This window comes from Malaclemys terrapin, chromosome 2 (genome assembly GCF_027887155.1).
Source record: "Malaclemys terrapin pileata isolate rMalTer1 chromosome 2, rMalTer1.hap1, whole genome shotgun sequence".
Lineage (NCBI taxonomy): Eukaryota > Metazoa > Chordata > Testudines > Emydidae > Malaclemys > Malaclemys terrapin.
Genome location: NC_071506.1, coordinates 140,752,784 through 140,764,980, shown reverse-complemented (window position 1 = coordinate 140,764,980; position 12,197 = coordinate 140,752,784). Strand labels below are relative to the sequence as shown.

Here is a 12,197-nt window from a genome sequence, read left to right as displayed (position 1 = left end):
AAGTACTCTGCTGACACCTCCTCTGGGCCTGTATGATATCCTCAACTGATTAGAATTGCACCTGGCTGCCAAACTCTCTAAACCTAATGGTGAACCTCCTCTTCCCCCGCCCACCCCGATTAGCTCCCCAGGGCAGCGGCTAAAGCTTTGCAGACAGTGACAGCCTGTTATACAAGACTTAGGCATTGTTTCCTTTCTGATCTTTCTCTCTCTCGGCAGGTTGGCATCACAAAGCAGGCACCAGGCTGCAGAGCGGAGATAACAGAGACCATTAATTCCATCAGGGCTGGGACGACAGCTCATTAGCGGCTGGAGAGGAGACTAATGGTTCCCTTTGTTCCTGCCATTTCCTTCCCTGAGCGGTGACCTTTCTGGAAGAAAGCCCCTGGCTTGGGGAACGCCACCCCCTTTGAGAGAGCATCTCAAATTTAATGGTGTACCATTAAATCGCTGCCTTCCCCCAGGACACCTTCCCCCCCAGAGCTGCTCTCCCAGCCTTGTGAAGAGTCCAGGGCCCTGTCTGTGCGAAGCCCCATCTCCTCTAGCCAGAAGGAGCAGCTCAGTAACTCGGCTCAGGAAAGCTCCCTGCAGCGGGTTCCCAGCTTTGTGACTCATCCCACACAGGATTTCAGGACAGACTGAGCATTGCTTCCCCCTGGCACTACACTGAAACGGTCTCTGATTTGCAGAGCACGCGGCTGCCTCTCCGTGAGATGCTGCTTCACTCGGATGCCAGCTCAGCCGGGGATAAGGCTGCCGCCAGCACAACGTGCATCATCACCTGGGGCTAAAATCCTGGGTCGGGACTGCACGCAGCCAGCGGGAGGCAGCCGGTTCACGGAAGGCCCCATGGACGCCGGGTTTTACCTAGAGGGAAGCTGGGGAGGGCGCCAGGCAAAACACTTACCGGGAGTTGGAGTGTAGCATTTGTAAAGCCGATTTAGGGGCCAGATGCAGAGCCCGAGCGCCTGAGACGGTTCCCACATTGTCTGGCAAAGTGCCTCAGCCCCCATGTGAAGGAGCCGCCTGAAGGGGATGTGGGAATACCCTGACTGAAGACGTTCTAGAGCAGCCCTGGGAACGGAGGGCTGGTTGGGTGGTGAAGACAGTAACCTGTGGCTCAGGGGTCTGGCTTTGAGGCCTACCTCTGCCTCTGAGGCCTACCTCTGCCTCAGCATCCCTGTGTGAAAGGGCACGTTCCTCAGGGCCAGACTTTCAAACATACTTGGGTGCCACCTGCTTCTGGAAAATCCTATCTGCAGCTCCAGGCGCGCTGAAAAACTGGCCTTTGATCGCTCTTGGCCGCAGGCCCCCTGTCTGCAAAATGGGGACAATGAGCCTTCGTGTGTCTGGCTTGTCTTTTTAGGGGCACGGACGGTCCCTCCCTACGTTTGTGCAGCACCTCGCCCCGCGGGGCTCCTACCTGCGAGGGTCATCTCCGGCATGGACAGCAGCACAGTGAGCGGCAGAGCCGCTGTTGTGAACCGGGGCTGGGCCGTGACTGGAGAATGTCCAGAAACGCCTCGACTGATGGCTTACCTGTGGCGGACGGATCTGGCTGTCATCCCGTGGAGCTGGACTCCTCGCCTGCTGTGGTGGGCTGTGCATTTCAGAGCCCTGGCCGTGGCATGCAGCAGGCCAGAGGCGGGGGAGGCGCAGGCGGAGGGAGCTCTGATCAGGCTCCGGGAAAGGTCGGTTTGTTCGGACGTCAGCGCGTGCCGCTGCTTCTCCCATGTTTTCTGGGCTCGCCACCGGGCAGGTTTCTCCAGAGCGTTCCCTCAACGGCTGCATAGGAGTCCGAGGCAGGCTGAGAGCAAGAGGGGAAGGCGCTGGGGAGCCCTGCCCGGAGGCTGTTAATCAGACTGCAATGCAACGTGGGCTCGATCCTCAGCTGGTATAAATCACTGTCCACTGAGGCCAATGCAATTACCCCAATTACCCTTCCAGCTGCGGCTGTGCCCTGGCGTGGGGGCCGCCAGGCTGTGGGATGCTTTTATTAACTGCCAGGCGTGCCCAGGGTGGCCCCATTTTAACCTTATCTGTGTGTCATGCTGGATATCAGCAGTGGCCACTAAGGATCAGCATGTGTTCTGAGAATGCTGGGAGTTCAGGTTTGCAGGACAGGATCAGGGATGGCAGGTTTGTAGAAATTTGGGTGGTGCCAGAACCCGCCCCCACCCAAATTCTGCCCCCCACCCGCCCAAGGCTCTGGGAGGGGGTTTGGGTGAGGGAGGAGGTCTGGGGCAGGGGATTGGGGTGCAGGCTCTGGGAGGGAGTTTGGGGATGTGAGGGGGTGCGGAGGGATGGAGTGCAGGGGTGAGGGCTGTGGGTTGTGGCTGTAGATGAGGGGTTTGGAGTGTGGGAGGGGCTCAGGGCGAGAGTCAGGGGGAGGGCTCTGTCTGGGGCTGAGAATGGGAGGTTTGGGGTGTGGGAGGGGCTCAGGGCTTGGGTACAGGGTATGCTGGGGGGGTGAAAGCTCTGACTGGGGTGTGGGATCTGCGGTGGGGCAGGGCTGGGGATGAGTTTGGGGTGCAGGCAGGCTGCTCCGGGACAGGGGCTAGAGAGGACTCCCCCAGCCCTTTCCTGCCCCCCCCCCAGCAGCACACTCACCCCCACCACTGTCACTGCATGTGCTCCTAGAGCCCCTCTCAGGTCCAGGAATCTTCCCCGCCTCCCCCGTGGTGGGTGCCAGGGGGTGCTGCGTGCGCCTCCTCCCCTGCTGTTGCCCCTGACTGTAGCCTCACTGGGGGTGGGGGATGGGGCTGCCTCCTTGCCCAGCATGAGGCAGGAGCGGTGACTGCGGGTGGGGGGTGGGGGCTGTGCTGCTGGAGGGTCCCATTGGAAAATGAAAGGGTCTGAGGGGAAGGGCAGGCTCAGAGTCAGTCTGCCCTGGCAGTCGAGATGGTGGGCGCTAGGACCCTGTGGTGGCAGTTGCTAAAGGGAGGCAGCATGGAGCTGCTCTTCTCCGGTCCGGGAAGGGCCGGGGGAAAGCAAGTCAGGGCCGGGGGACACTCGGGAGGGCGCCGGGGGCGAGGGCGGCAGGTGGGGGGGGGAGATCACCCGGGTTATAAATATCTCTGTGCCAGCGGCTTTTTTTTTTTTCTCCACCACTTGCTGCGTCCCTCGGCTTTGTGCACCCGAGGCAAGTGTCTCACTCGCCTCGCCCTTGTTACGGCACTGCACAGCTTACCTCTTAATTCTGGTTTTCCTGAGTTGAGCGTAAGTGTTGGGAACGCAATCAGCTCAGGATAGGGTGTATGTGTAGTGGTTAGACAAGAAACAGCAAGGAACTGGACTTGTATTGCAAGAAACTAAGTACCTTAATTGGCCTCTCAGAGTTGGTAAGACAACTCCCACCTGTTCAAGCTCTCTGTATGTGTGTATATATACCTCCTCAATATATGTTCCACTCTATATGCATCCGAAGGAGTGGGCTGTAGTCCACGAAAGCTTATGCTCTAATAAATTTGTTAGTCTCTAAGGTGCCACAAGTACTCCTGTTCTTTTTAAGTACCTTAGGCAAGCCTGATTGTATGTTTGAGACAGTGATGAGAGAGCAGAAAAGAGCCGTCTCGCCAAACTCAAAACTCGCCCAGAGTTCAAAAATCATGCTAATATCCCAAATTGGGGTTAATACATTTACCAGTACAACTGAAATGTCAATATTCAAATATTCAGATACATCACTCACAGGAAGTTATACTAGGGGCAACGTGCAGAGAATAAATACATTGTCCCTCAGTTACGGGGAATTTAAAGTAGGTCGTCAGTGAGTAAATATGATCCACTACAGAAGAATTTCAGCTACTTTCCCTTCTTCGGGTCTCATTGGCACTGTAGCTCATTTCTCCTGGTATTTCATCAGGTGGTCAAGGGACATTTATTTAGAACGTATCTCCAGACATTGGCATTACCAGGAGAAATGAGCTACAGTTTCAATGAGAAGCCAAGACAGGTAAGTAGCCAAAATACTTCTTTAATGGACCGTATTTATTCAGGGACTAAATTCTTGATTACTGAGGGACAGTTTTCACTCATTACATTTATTTTTCACAAGCTACTCCTAGTACAACTTTTCATAAGACCAGAAGAATGGCCATACTGGCTGGGTCAGACCAAGGTCCATCTAGCTGTTCAGTTTTATGCAAGTAGAAAGTTGGCAGCCCTAGGGTGTTGCTACTCAGGGAGAACAAGGCATTCAAAAGCCTTCTCCTAAGTGACCAGAGGACCTAGGGAACAGGAGTGGCTTATGTGAGTTTTGCGAGTGTGTTCTACATGTGAAGGAGCATCTTGGGGTGCCAGGTCACTCAGTTTTGTGAGATCTTTTTGTAGCTCTTTGCAGTCTGCTTGGGACTTAACTATCTTAACTATCATCTGCTAATTTTGCCACCTCGTTGTTTACCCCTTTTTCCAGATCATTTATGGCTGGTCCCAGTACAAGCCCCTCAGGGACACCACTATTTACTTCTCTCCATTCTGAAAATGGACCATTTATTCCTACCCTTTGTTTCCTGTCTCTTACTGGAGTGCCTGGGAATGCGTTCATGATCTAGGGATCCTTAACTTAATTTAATGACAAGCCTTTTGTTATCTTAATCACCCTGCCTCTGTTTACAAACAAACTCCCTGCCCAAGGGGCACAGAACTTATCACATTCCACACTCAAGCTCTGGCTCCTGAGTGTTGAGGACCCACCCAGTCAGCATCTATGGTCTGTAGGGTGTTTGCTGCTTGACTGAAGCATACAGTGTTGTCTGCTCCTTTGAGGGACCCTGTGCTGAGCCTAGAGGCCTGCTAGCCAAGTTGAGAGCTTCTTAACTAGGCTTTGATGGCCAAGCCCTTTAGCACCTATCAACCCTTCCTCACCACTCTAGTCTGGTAGGTGGAAAATGTGGGGGGAAGGGTGAGGAAAATGGGGAGCTCCAGGAGCTGCACTGTAAAAGAGCCGCATGCGGTTTGGCCGTGCTTGCACATTTTCTTTTCCTTGTTTTGCTGTAAGAGTTAACAGTGACTGAGTATGTCACAGGAAGTGGGTGGGGTTATGCAATTCATGACTATGCGGCAGCAGCCAGGGAAAGCAAGGAGATGAACCCAAGTAATCAGACTGAAAGAATTCTCGGTCTTTGAGTAGAATTGTGTATTGAGTTCTTGCTTTGAATTATTACATTGCAGTCATTTAGGGAGAGTGATTGTCGCTTAGAGTTTCATAGTTATCAAAGTCTCATTGATGGCATCTGGGTCCCTGTCTGGGAGCTCCTCGTGGTGATGTACAAAGCTGTGACGGAGGTAGGGCTGTCTCATTTTGCAGCATATCATTATTGCTTCTCTGTCTTTTTGCTAAGATCAAGCACATGCACAATGAGGAAGAGACTTGTAGACTTTCTCTGTTGAACCTTATTCCCTGAACCCACAAAACTGAACTGGACTCCATCATATGAGGGTCATCCTATCCTCATTACCCAGCCTGCTTATCTATACCCATGATTGCCTGTAATTCTTATGAGTGATGTACCCTCACTGCTTGCTGACTGTTCCTTTATTTCACCCACCATATACCCCCCCCCCATTAGGAATACTGCAGAGTGTATATGTTATGCGCTATCCAATATCAAAATACTAACATCCCCCTATACTCTGTATGTTACCCCAATGACTAATAACACTGGTCTACAATTTTTGAGAAGTCGTCTGCTTCAGAGATAAAATGTGCTATTTATTATGTATTTTGATGTGCTGAATTCAAATATGACAATTAAAACAACTGATTGGCTACTGTTTCGAAGATATTTAAGTTTTTACATTTTATGTCTATGTATATTGTGTAGATAGTAGAGTTTTAATCATAAATTGTAAACCTAGGTCTTTTCATGTGTTTATGGTTGCTTTACATGATATTTCACCTGTCCTGTTTATGTAACACTTTAAAAATCAGCAAAAGGGTTATATAAATAAAATTTATTATGAAACAAAAGGCAAAGAACTATTATGTACATAGTTTAGTCCTATTCAGTGTCTACTCGGCGCTTCTTGGCTTGTCTCTTGTATTCATTAAATGGAGCATCTCTTGTCACTGTCCAGCAATAGTCTGCAAGCATTGATGGGCTCCATTTGCCCTGATACCGTTTCTCCATTGTTGCAATGTCCTGGTGAAATCACTCGCCGTGCTCATCGCTCACTGCTCCGCAGTTCGGTGGAAAAAAATCTAGATGAGAGTGCAAAAAATGTATCTTTAGTGACATGTTGCAACCAAGGCTTTTGTATGCCTTGAGGAGGTTTTCCACCAACAACCTGTAGATGTCTGCTTCACCCGATTCACCGACTGGCGGTTCATACACTGCGCCTGACTGAATTGCATCCCTCTCAATGGAGCCGTCCGCCACGGGAACTGGGACAAGCGCTGCAGGAAGTACGGGTACGCCATGGAGACCCTGCCCCACGTCCTGTGCAGCTGCAAGCCCCATGCTAGAGCCTGGCAGCTGCACCACAATGCCGTCCAGGACCACCTAGTGAAGGCCATCACCCCGCACCTGGGAGAGATCGCCATCAACCGCGCCATCCCCGACACTGACAGCCCGCTGTGCCCGGACATCGTCGTCATGGATGAGGATCGGAAAAAGATCATCCTCATTGACTTGACAATCCCGTTCGAGAATTGGATCCTGGCCTTCCGCGAAGCCCGAGCCCGCAAACTCGAAAAATACGCTTCCCTGGCTGATACCCTACGGACAAAGGGCTATGAGGTATACACTGACGCTCTGATCGTTGGGGCCCTGGGTGCCTGTAACGAGCGCGTATTGAGGACCTATGGGGTGGGCCCTCACTATGCACGGCTCATGAGACGTCTAATGGTCTCGGACACTATCCGATAGTATTGAGACATTTATACAGAGCACATCACCGGCCACCGCCAATACCAAGAGTGAGCTGGCGTGACTTCGTGCACCCACAATGAGGAAGAGATTTGTAGACTTCCTCTGTTGGACCTTATCCCCTGAGCCCTGAACCCACCGAACCAAACTGAACTCCACCATATGAGGGGCAACCTATCCTCATTACCCTGCAGGCTTATTTATACCCATGATTGCCTGTAACTCCTGTATGAGTGATGTACCCCCACTGCTTGTTGACTGTACCTTGATTTCACCCACCGTTTACCCCCCCCCCCATTGGGGATATTGCAGACTGTATGTGCTCTCCATTATCAAAATACTAACATCCCCCTATACTCTGTTACCCCCGATGACTAATAACTGACATTTCAAACACTCTGTTTAAAAATAGATGATACGTTCTCTAATAAAATTTTAAATCCGTTCTTATCAGTTTAATATCTGATACGTCCTCTATCTGAGGACTATATATTAAATGGATTTTTGGAACAGGGAGATGGAATAGGAGCTTGCTCCATCCACTCCATGCATCGACCTGGTATTGCAGTACCTCCAGGAACGGTGCACCTCCCCTCGGGGAGACTATTGTGGTTAAAAAAATAGAATTAGTTGAATTTGTTGCACCATACTGACTTGGACTCTAAATATAATCTATGGGTGGCATACCCAATATCACTTATTCACTGACACTTTAAAAACTACCACACCCCAAACTGGGTCTATGCTGGTTATGTACTATGTATGTATCTTGTGAACCTTGTAGCTGATACTTCAACCAGAAACTGCAGAACTGGAATTAATTTGCAAACTTGACACCATCAAATTAGGCCTGAATAAAGACTGGGAGTGGCTGGGTCACTACAAAAAGTAATTTTCCCTCTCTTGATGCTCACACCTTCCTGTCAACTGTTGGGAATGGGCCACCTCCACCCTGATTGAATTGGCCTCGTTAGCACTAACACCCCCCTTCCCGCCCCCCCCCCCCCCCCCCGGCACACACTTGGTAAGGCAACTCCCATCTTTTCATGTGCTGTATAAGTATACCTGCCTACTGTATTTTTCATTCCATGCCACAAGGTGCCATAAGGATGCCTCGTTGGTTACAAAAAACAGAACTAGTTTCTCTAACAATGTTGATTTTGTATTGTTTCTCTTAAGCAGAGCCTTAAATAGTTATATTCTGAAATCTTTAGGGGTTTGGTTTACTTATGGTGAAATATTGCTGTAAATTTCCATTAATTTGGGACTATATTGACATGAGCTTCTTTATGTTGCTGGAGGATTATTTAAAAAGCTGAGACAACGTTGCTTTTATTTGGAATAGAGTCTGCATGGGGGAGTTATGCTGGAATAGGTACTAGGCTTATAGCAGTCTGGCAAGCAGGGGGATACAGCTTTGTGCTGTGAATTCTTTCAACAGTATCAGGAATGAAGGCTTGCAAGCAGGGGGATGCAGCTGGGATCTACTTTGAAGCAGTGAAGGAAAAAAAAAAAACCCCGATTGAGCTGCCGCCGAAGAGGAAGAGACAGAGGGAAGGACCCACCACTGAATTGCCGCCGAAGACTAAAGCGGAGCGCTTGAGCTGCCGCCGAAGACCCAGACATGCCGCCCCAATAATGCACGGACTGCCGCCCCTTTCTATTGGCCGCCCCAGGCACCTGCTTCCTTCACTGGTGCCTAGAGCCGGCCCTGTACACATTCACCCTATCTTGAGCTGATTGCGTTCTCAACACTTACCTCTTAATTCTGGTTTTCCTGAGTTGAGCGTAAGCTGTGCAGGGAAATCATATTGAGGGTAGTTTTCTGGTGGTGGGGTGGATGGCATGACTCATTCCAAAGAATGGAGTAGTGGGGACAAATAGCTAAATTAGATATAAAACAAAGCTGGATAAATTTTAAGAGTGGGATTGTATTATGTGAGAACAAGGCTTCAAAAAGCCAACTCCCAAGCGACCAGAGTAATTGGCGAACAGGAGCAGCTAACATGAGTTTTGTGAGGGAGTTCTCCAGGTGAAGGAGGAACAACTACGTGACCCTGGGGTGAGTTTGGGGTGTGTGTGCGTGTATACTTCACTGAAGTATATAGTGTGCATAGGCGGCGAGTTCTATAGGCATGTGGTGTCTGGGCACCAGGAATATTCCTGGCCTGGAGCCTGGCTCCAATACTGTCTGAGACTGGGTCTCTCCCTCAGCCCCGCCTTCCACCCCCAGGTGCTCCCCTCTGTGTGTCCCCCGGGCCATTTAAAACGGCCTGGGGCCCCCACCCACCACCGGCAGTGCAGCGGAGCTGAGCGGCTTCTTGCCTGCTTGCTCCACGTGGTTGCCGGCTCTGCCCTGTGGCCCCTGGGCAGGGTGGGTCGGGTCTGTGTCCACACATGCTGCTCCCGCCCCAAGCGCCCCTGCGGCCAATAAGAAGCTGGGCGGGCAGTGGCTGGGGGTAGCAGCGCCCGGAGGCCCCCCTGTCCCGCCCTGCCTAGGAGCCCCAGGTAAGCGCCACCCCCTTCCCCCACATACCCTCACACCTCCTGCCTCAGCCCTACATTCATGGCCCTGCATGCCATTTCCCCACCCAGATGTGGCCCTTGGGCCAGAAAGTTTGCCCACCCCTGGCTTAGGAGCAGGCTTTTTAAAGCCTTGTTCTCCCTGAGTAGCACCACCCCCTGGTTAGTGCTTGATAGGTGCTAAAGGGCTTGGCCATCAAAGCCTCGTTAAGAAGCTCTCAACTTGGCTAGCAGGCCTCTAGGCTCAGCACAGGGTCCCTCAAAGGAGCAGACAACACTGTATGCTTCAGTCAAGCAGCAAACACCCTACAGACCATAGATGCTGACTGGGTGGGTCCTCAACACTCAGGAGCCAGAGCTTGAGTGTGGAATGTGATAAGTTCTGTGCCCCTTGGGCAGGGAGTTTGTTTGTAAACAGAGGCAGGGTGATTAAGATAACAAAAGGCTTGTCATTAAATTAAGTTAAGGATCCCTAGATCATGAACGCATTCCCAGGCACTCCAGTAAGAGACAGGAAACAAAGGGTAGGAATAAATGGTCCATTTTCAGAATGGAGAGAAGTAAATAGTGGTGTCCCTGAGGGGCTTGTACTGGGACCAGCCATAAATGATCTGGAAAAAGGGGTAAACAACGAGGTGGCAAAATTAGCAGATGATAGTTAAGATAGTTAAGTCCCAAGCAGACTGCAAAGAGCTACAAAAAGATCTCACAAAACTGAGTGACCTGGCACCCCAAGATGCTCCTTCACATGTAGAACACACTCGCAAAACTCACATAAGCCACTCCTGTTCCCTAGCTCCTCTGGTCACTTAGGAGAAGGCTTTTGAATGCCTTGTTCTCCCTGAGTAGCAACACCCTAGGGCTGCCAACTTTCTACTTGCATAAAACTGAACAGCTAGATGGACCTTGGTCTGACCCAGCCAGTATGGCCATTCTTCTGGTCTTATGAAAAGTTGTACTAGGAGTAGCTTGTGAAAAATAAATGTAATGAGTGAAAACTGTCCCTCAGTAATCAAGAATTTAGTCCCTGAATAAATACGGTCCATTAAAGAAGTATTTTGGCTACTGTCAAGGCTGCTTCCCCACTTTGAACTTTAGGGTACAAATGTGGGGGCCTGCATGAAACTTCTAAGCTTAACTACCAGCTTAGATCTGGTCCGCTGCCACCACTCTCGAGGCTGATTCCCTTCCCTGGGTAGCCTTGAGAGACTCCACACCAATGACCTGGTGAATACAGATCCAAACCCCTTGGATCTTAAAACAAGGAGAAATTAACCATCCCCCCCTCCTTCCTCCCACTAGCTCCTGGTGGATCAAGATCCAACCCCCTTGGATCTAAAAACAAGGAAAAATCAATCAGGTTCTTAAAAAGAAGGCTTTTAATTAAAGAAAAAGGTAAAAATCATCTCTGTAAAATCAGTATGGAAAATAACTTTACAGGGTAATCAAACTTAAAGAGCTCAGAGGACCCCCCTCTAGCCTTAGGTTCAAAGTTACAACAAACAGAGATAAATACCCTAGCAAAAGGTACATTTACAAGTTGAGAAAACAAAGATAAACTAACACGCCTTGCCTGGCTTTTTACTTACAAGTTTGAAATATGAGAGACTTGTTTAGAAAGATGGGGAGAACCTGGATTGATGTCTGGTCCCTCTCAGTCCCAAGAGCGAACGACTTCCCAAACAAAGAGCACAAACAAAAGCCTCCCCCCCCCAAGATTTGAAAGTATCTTGTCCCCTTATTGGTCCTTTAGGTCAGATGCCAGCCAGGTTACCTGAGCTTCTTAACCCTTTACAGGGAAAAGGATTTTGGAGTCTCTGGCCAGGAGGGATTTTATAGTACTGTACACAGGCGAGCTGTTACCCTTCCCTTTATAGTTATGACACGGTAAACTGTCCCTCAGTAATCAAGAATTTAGACTCTGAATAAATACGGTCCATTAAAGAAGTATTTTGGCTATTTACCTGTCTTGGCTTCTTATTGAAACTGTAGCTCATTTCTCCTGGTATTGCCAATGTCTGGAGATATGTTCTAAATAAATGTCCCTTGACCACCTGATGAAATACCAGGGGAAATGAGCTACAGTGCCAATGAGACCCGAAGAAGGGAAAGTAGCTGAAATTCTTCTCTAGTGGATTGTATTTACTCACAGATGACCTACTTTAAATTCCCCGTTACTGAGGGACAATGTATTTATTTTCTGCACGTTGCCCCTAGTATAACTTCCTGTGAGTGATGTATCTGAATATTTGAATACTGATATTTCAGTTGTACTGGTAAATGTATTAACCCCAATTTGGGATATTGGCATGATTTTTGAACTCTTGGCGAGTTTTGAGGTTGGCGAGACGGCTCTTTTCTGCTCTCATATCACTGTCTCAAACATACAATCAGGCTTGCCTAAGGTACTTAGTTTCTTGCAATACCAGTCCAGTTCCTTGCTGTTTCTTGTCTAACCACTACACATACACCCTATCCTGAGCTGATTGCATTCCCAACACTTACGCTCAACTCAGGAAAACCAGAATTAAGAGGTAAGCTGTGCAGGGAAATCATATTGAGGGTAGTTTTCTGGTGGTGGGGTGGGTGGCCCGACTCGTTCGAAAAAATGGAGTAGTAGGGACAAATAGCTAAATTAGATATAAAACAGAGCTGGATAAATTTAAGAGTGGGATTGTATTATGTGAGAACAAGGCTTCAAAAAGCCAACTATCAAGCAACCAAAGGAACTAGCGAACAGAAGCGGCTAACTTGAGTTTTGTGAGGGAGTTCTCCAGGTGAAGGAGGAACAACTACGTGACCCCT

At 49.5% G+C, this 12,197-nt stretch overlaps 1 pseudogene; it reads left to right on the top strand.

The window, feature by feature from the left end:
• Positions 1–7,284: 7,284 nt before the first annotated feature.
• Positions 7,285–7,462, top strand: LOC128833228 (U2 spliceosomal RNA; annotated as a pseudogene).
• The last annotated feature ends 4,735 nt before the right edge of the window (positions 7,463–12,197 follow it).